The following is a 7115-nucleotide window of genomic DNA, read 5'->3' as shown; positions in this document are numbered from 1 at the left end:
GAAAGAAGTTCTGGAACTCTTAAGTCAATTGGAACATCACTCTATGTCCACAGTCAGATTTTGACTTCAATAAGACCCTGTAGACATCCTACACATAGTATGTCTACCTGCTCTGTTTTGGCTGAAATTTGCACTATAGATTCCCCTTGATGTGCTGAGTCCACAGTTGTTCTCACTTTTTGATTTGGACACCTATAAGCTGGTCAACTGATCAGAAATCTGTCCAGCAGCCTGATGTTGATCTGATATTTCACCAGTCAAATCAACTCCAATTTGAACCAAAATTGACTAGGAGGCTTGCCTAAAGCTATACAACACCCTGCTATGTCCACAGTCAGATTTTGACTTCAATATCATGCCTTAGACATACTACGTGTAGCATGTTTAATTGCTCAAAATTGCTCCAAATTCAAACCACAGACTCCTCTTAAGGTGCTGATCACTCTGGTATGCTCACAATTGGATTTGGAGTGCTAAATCATTGTGAACACATCATACGCGTAGGATGTCTACGTGCTCTGTTTGACTCCAAACTTGAGCCACAGCTTCCCCTTGATGTCAGCAACCCAATGATATGCTTAGATTTTAGTTTGGATTTCAAAAGACCCCAAATTTAGCTATTCTAGCTTTTTTTAGTAAAAAATACGAAAGTCTACTTAAAACCCAATTTTCTCACCCATTTGAGATGAAACCTTTCTCATGCACTCAATAAATCATGTAGATCATGCTCATGAAGACATCCTATGGTTTTGGTCTTAAAATAATTCCTTGGGTCCAGTTTGGGTAAGATGTCTAGCAATTTCCGTCTTTTGGTCTTATCCTGTCAAGATATGGTCAACTTTCCCCTTCCAAGTGAATATAGGGTAATTTTTACCTTCTAAACACACTGGTCAACTCAGATTTTCAAAATTCTCACAAGAACACCCTGTAGACATCCTACGCGTAGGATGTCTACTGCTCCTTTTCTTAAACTAAAGTGCTACTTTGCCTTCCCTATGCTCTCAGAAAGTGCCAATTATGCCTTACAAGTGCAAAAATATGTAAATTTTTCTCAATTTAAACCTTTTCTGAACTTTTACGTTTTCTAAGTCCGCCTTTTAGCTTTTGGGCAATCCATAAGGGAAAAACACTCAAGTCTATATGTTACTAGGGTGAAACCCACCCTCTAAACACACAGGTGACCTCAGTTTCCCCAAATTCCCTACCCAAAACCCCCTGGAGACATGCTACGTGTAGGATGTCTACTGTCTTAAAATTTAAATTTTTTCTGACAGAAGTACTCCCTATGCTCTGCAGCTCTCTCAGAAATACTCATAGAAACTTTTGAACTTCAATTCAGCTTCTAAACACTCTTTTCCGTCTTTTACAGCTCTTTGATGAGCCTAACAGCAAATATAACATGGATGAAGTGCTCCAGATCATAAATCATGATGTCCTACTTACCCCACTCCTAGTCATCATGTGAGATGGTGATTTTGGTGTTTCGGTTGCTTCCTGGCCTCCCCGGAATCTCAAGCTATCCTTTCACCGCCTTTACCACTCCAACTCCTACTCTCCTACCTAATACTACCTAAGTTGAAGGATCTAAGCCAGACACTCGCTCCCTAGACTCCTCCTAAGACCTAGAGAGTCTCCCACCCTCTGATCCTATTTAAATGTAAAATAAGACTCTGGAAAGCTAGAGAATATGTATCCTCAAGGACTAGTCTCGGTCACCTACCTAGGGTTTTCGTCCCTGGCAGCGGCGCCAATGTTGGCGGATATGCCGTGACGGACGTCAGCCTAGCGAGAACTCACCTAACAAGAGTTTTCAGCTAAGGAAGAAGCTCGACCCGTAGGCGCATGGAAGAAATCATAGGGTGTCAACCTACACTCGATCGACTATTGACTACTTCCTACAGAGGTCTCTACCCAATGTCTAAGTTACAGCCTTCAAGAGTACACAAGAGGAGGTTTCCTACAATGCTTTCAAGAGCTAAATACACATCAAACGTTCTCGACACGCTACGGAACTTGAGGAAAACCTATTAAAACCAATAGGTCGCTCTTCCTAAGGTCCGTGACCCAAAACCCCAACCCTAAACACCCGGTGCAGAATCACGTAGGATGTCTGACAAGTTTTTGCAGGTCGTCGTTTCCAAAAACTAAAGTTCCTAATGTGTAGCTCTACTCATTGCGAACGCGTGGATATGCTGAAATGCAAAAGCGGACAACGTATTCTCATCGAATCACCAGATATAGCTCTTGGGTTGATCTCGCAAAGTCGGGTCGTACACCTACAATGTAGGTGTTGGCGCGTAGCTCTCTTCGGGGGCAACACGCTGCACTTCTCCGCACTTGATTCCGACCACTAGTGTGGGCGTAGCGTTAAGATAAACTCTCACTCTCTCTCGTACACAGAGTACGCTCAACTCACAAAAGGTTTTTTGCATTAAGGTCAAAAGTGATATAAATACCTTACAATCTCAAACCCTAATGTTCCAATTTAACCATTTACTAAGTCTAAATGTCAAAAATGGGATACAATTTGGAAGCTTCTGCAAGCCCCACTATTTACAAAGGTGAAATAATGGTTTCTTCTCAATTAAGGAATGATTACAAAGGAAATTAGTATCCCACTGGGCAATCATCCTCCTTTGGGTGTGTCCAGCCGCTAACACTATAGATGCAAAAATCATCTATGAAAACCCGTATTGACGTTCCAAAGTAGGGTTGGAAAACAAAGGTCACATAGCATTGAAATGTGGCCGGAGTGTTGGTGAGGCCAAAAAGCATCACTCTGTAAGCAAAGCATCCCCAAGGTGTGATGAAGGTTGTCTTCTTTTGGTCCTCTTCCGCAATGCTAATTTGGAAGTATCCTGAGTAGCCATCACATACCGTGTAGCGCTCATGACCTGCCACTTCATTGAGAAATTCATCTTGGAATGGGAGGGGAAAGTGATCTCTTTCTATGGCTGCATTGAGAGGTTTATAGTCCACACAGACTCTCCACTTGCCATTCTTCTTTGGTGTGACTACTATTGGGGAGACCCATTCTGAGTCTTCAAAAGGGTAGATGAAACCTGCCTGTAGCAAACTCCTCACTTCTTTAAGTAGTGCCTCTTGTTGGATTACTCCAAGTCTTCTGAACTTTTGCAACACTGGTTTACTGCCTTCCTTGAGTTTTATGTGGTGTTGTACTACTGTGATTCCTGTGATCTTATCATAGCCATCAATGAACAGTGTAGTGAAATTACCCAGCATGGAGACATATTCCTTCCTTTCTTCATCGGTTAACTCATTTGAGAGCATCCGATGTAACTTACTTGCATCTTCTAGGGATTGCATACCTGATGGTTGCTCTTGGTTTGTCGGGGGTGCTTCAGATTGTGTCAATCTTTATGGGTCTTTAAGGATGACCCCCATCACTTCGATGCTACTGTCACTCTCATTAGTTGTGGTTGTCTCTTCTCCTGAGGTAGACGAATAGTCGCTAGTGGACTCATCTTCTGAAGCCTCCAAGATCATGTTGCGTTGCTTCCCAGTCCTCATGTTGTAGAATATGGACTTCCCTTTAGCGTCCTTCATTTGAATCATTCCGGTGCTCCAGTCTTGCTTAGCTTCCATAGCCATAAGCCATGGTCTCCCAAGAATGATAGGGTAACCCTCCCCTTTGTGTGGCATGACAAAGATGTCTACCTCCACTTCTGTATTGAATGCTTTTACTTTGACCGCATTCACAATGCCTACGCATTTCACTCTTACGTTATTTGCCATTGTGGCTCGGCAGGGTGCCGGCCTACTCACCTCTAGACCTAGATGGTGCATCATTTTTTCACTCATGACGCATATTTACGCGCCACCATCTATGTAGACGTTTGAAATTCGTTGCCCCTTGATGTGGGCATCCATGGTTGGTAGGATGTCGTTGAGATCCCTCCCAGAGATAGCCCCAGCTAATATCCTTGGTCTGCAAAAACACTTACAAAATCGGCCTCAAATGATGTCCACCCGCCGCTCCCCAAGTGGTGCGAGCTCCCTGCCTCTACTCGCACTCTAGCTGCCTCCTTTTGTTGCTTCCACTTGTCGGGATTCTCGCGCGTTGCTTTCTTCGCATTCTTCCAATCTTCTTTGGCCAGTCAATCTGGTCTGTTCCACCCATGCTTGATTGATTTTTGCACTTTGGAACGCTTGTGCTTGCAGTATTCGCGCATTCAAACCTTCATCACGTCTTCATTGAAGCGGTCATCCCGTGTTGGAACGGAAAACTCGTCATGAAGCATGCTGATGACTCTGTCTTTTAAATCATTCGGTACATCACTCCAGGTGTTTAGTATGTAGTATCTAAACACCTGAGAGCAAAGACCGCGCATGCGCGAAATCACCTTCTTGCCTTCATCATCCAAGATGATGTCGCTGCTGAAGTCGACGGAGTAAGGCAAGCCCTCTTACGGCTGCTGATGCGTGAACCTGGGTGTCCCGACAGGGGTCTCTAGCGGCGTGTCAACGGGGGTACGGACGTCAGGCATCTCCACTGGAGTCTGAGCCCCGAAGCGAGGAGTGTCCACTGGAGTGACTCCTGGAGGAGTAGTTAGTGGTGTGTAGCTCCTAGGAATGGCCGTCAACCGCGCAAAACCTGGTGTCGATGGTGATGCCGTGGCTGGGGTTAGGACGGGCAAAGAAGGGGAGGGTAAAGATCCTCGTCGAACACGAGGCGGTGTCGAAGCATCGGTCGCGGCATCCCTACAACAACCGCCACTACCACCGCCACCACTAGAGCGCCGGCGCCTAGACGAGTGTGAAGATCATCTCGTTGACACCGAATCTTCGGAGCGCACTGAATGCTCCGAAACAAAGGGAGATGCGGATGGAGTAGGAACGTGCGATGGTGTGGCAGAGCGATGACGCTCCACGTACCACTATCTCTGCACGGGTGACAAAAAAGAAAGAAACTCCTCATCATCCATACCTGCATTAAACACATGAACATTTAAACTTAATATTGAATGAATGGAGTAGAAAACATGGACAAGTAGGTAGAGAGAGAGAGAGAGAGAGAGAGAGAGAGAGAGGAGGAGGAGGTGCTCGTCGTCCCTGCTTGTGAGAACATACCTAGAGCATACGTACCTGGAGTGGATGCAAGACCATTAAATACAATGACGCAATGATGCGTATAAATACAATGACGTAATGATGCAATGACGCGTTCTTCTTCTATTCAACTTGAGTGATGGAAGAGGCAAGTCGATAACTCAAAATTTTCAATCGAAAGAGAGAGAGAGAGAGAGAGAGAGAGAGAGAGCGCACACAATCAAATCTTGCAGTCGATAAACCAGGTGGTGGAGCTGCATGTGGCCATGGATTGCCCAGGATGTGAGCGCAAAATCAAAAGAGCGTTATACAACATGGAAGGTACTTAGAGAGCCAGAGTTTTTACAAAACGGAGCAAAATTGTTCAAAACGGAGAATCGTACAAGAATCCGAACTATCTCTTTCTTTTTTGACATAGAACTTGAAGGTGCTTGTAGCTTTGGAATGTTCAAAGGCTAGCAACAACAGAACACGTTCTTCTTCTATTCAACTTGAGTGATGGAAGAGGCAAGTCGATAACTCAGAACTTTTAATTGAAAGAGAGAGAGAGAGAGAGAGAGAGAGAGAGAGAGAGAGAGAGAGAGAGAGAGAGAGAGAGAGAGAGAGAGAGAGAGAGAGAGCGCACATAATCAAATCTTGCAGTCAAAAAACCAAGCGGTGGAGCTGCATGTGGCCATGGATTGCCCAGGATGTGAGCGCAAAATCAAAAGAGCATTATACAACATGGAAGGTACTTAGAGAGCCAGAGTTTTTACAAAACGGAGCAAAATTGTTCAAATACAATATTTATGGCTTTAAGAGATCCCTCTCTCATCCTCGCATACCTCAACATAACTTCCTATATCTATATAGAGCTCTCCGTTTAAACATATGTCCTCCATTTCATTTTGTAGATCCTTTGCATGAACCCCATAAAGAGTAGCAGCTTGATGTTTGGCGAATGGTATGGAGTCTACGTTTATCTCCTTTTGTGAGATCCATTGCACCAACTTTGTAAGTTTGTAGATTGTGTTACGGACGTCAAGAGACAAACATCCCTAAATGGCAACCGGTAAAATAAACTGCAAAACACGTGCAGCAATGATATTAAAGTCCACACATGAATTTATTATACAATTCCCACTATGATATATTCCACTATGAACATACCTGACACATTTTATGCCAGTCGTGTGACTTCAAACCGGTAAGCTTTCCTTCTTTAGTAAAACACGTTCGGAGCGAGTGCATCTTTTACTTTGCGTTCTTGGGCTCCTGTGAAAATCCATGGTGCTTTAGGGAGTTTTATCGATCCATCAGACGCTATTTGCGGCCAATATTGCTCCATACGATCCACATTTCTAAGGTCAACTTTGGCTCCCAAAGTATCTTTCTTGCCGGTCAGATGGTCCCATAGTAGATTACCCACATTCTTGAATATGTGCATTGGATCGAACAAGTGATTGATCATGAGTCAGGGCCAGTATGGTAACTCGTACCATAGAGATAGTCTCTTCATCCCTGGGGGCAATCCGTCATCACACATCTCCTTCTGATCTAAACATGCTTGTGCATACATCCTCGGTGGCTTTCTTCCCAAAAATCCGTCACGTAACACATGATTCTCTGGAAGATACGCTTGATGACCTTAGTAGATTTGCTTCTTCAATGAGGGCGCCCTACGTGCATTCAGTCTAGGTCCACATGTGACACATTCTCTATATCCGCTTGTTTGAAGCCTTGAATGTATACACATGATATTAGATCAGCTTGAGAAAAAACCAAGATTTACAGTGTCTGAGTGAGGAGTGTAAAAAGATCACCTGAGCATTCTGTTAGTCTGGGATAGTCATGCATGGTCCACATTAGAAAGCCTCTGATCAAAGCATTCCGTCGACCTGTGTGTTGGCTCATATCCACCACTTCTATGCCAATCCACAATTTTTGTAGCTCTTCCAATAGTGGATGAAGATACACATCCATATTCTTCACTTTATATCGCCCCGACACAATCAAACTTAGCCATAGGTGCCCCTTCTTCGTAGTCAACCACGGGGGAATGTTGT

Source organism: Adiantum capillus-veneris, chromosome 4, assembly GCF_014529385.1.
Source record: "Adiantum capillus-veneris isolate H3 chromosome 4, ASM1452938v2, whole genome shotgun sequence".
NCBI lineage: Eukaryota > Viridiplantae > Streptophyta > Polypodiopsida > Polypodiales > Pteridaceae > Adiantum > Adiantum capillus-veneris.
Note: the sequence above shows the minus strand (reverse complement) of the source record.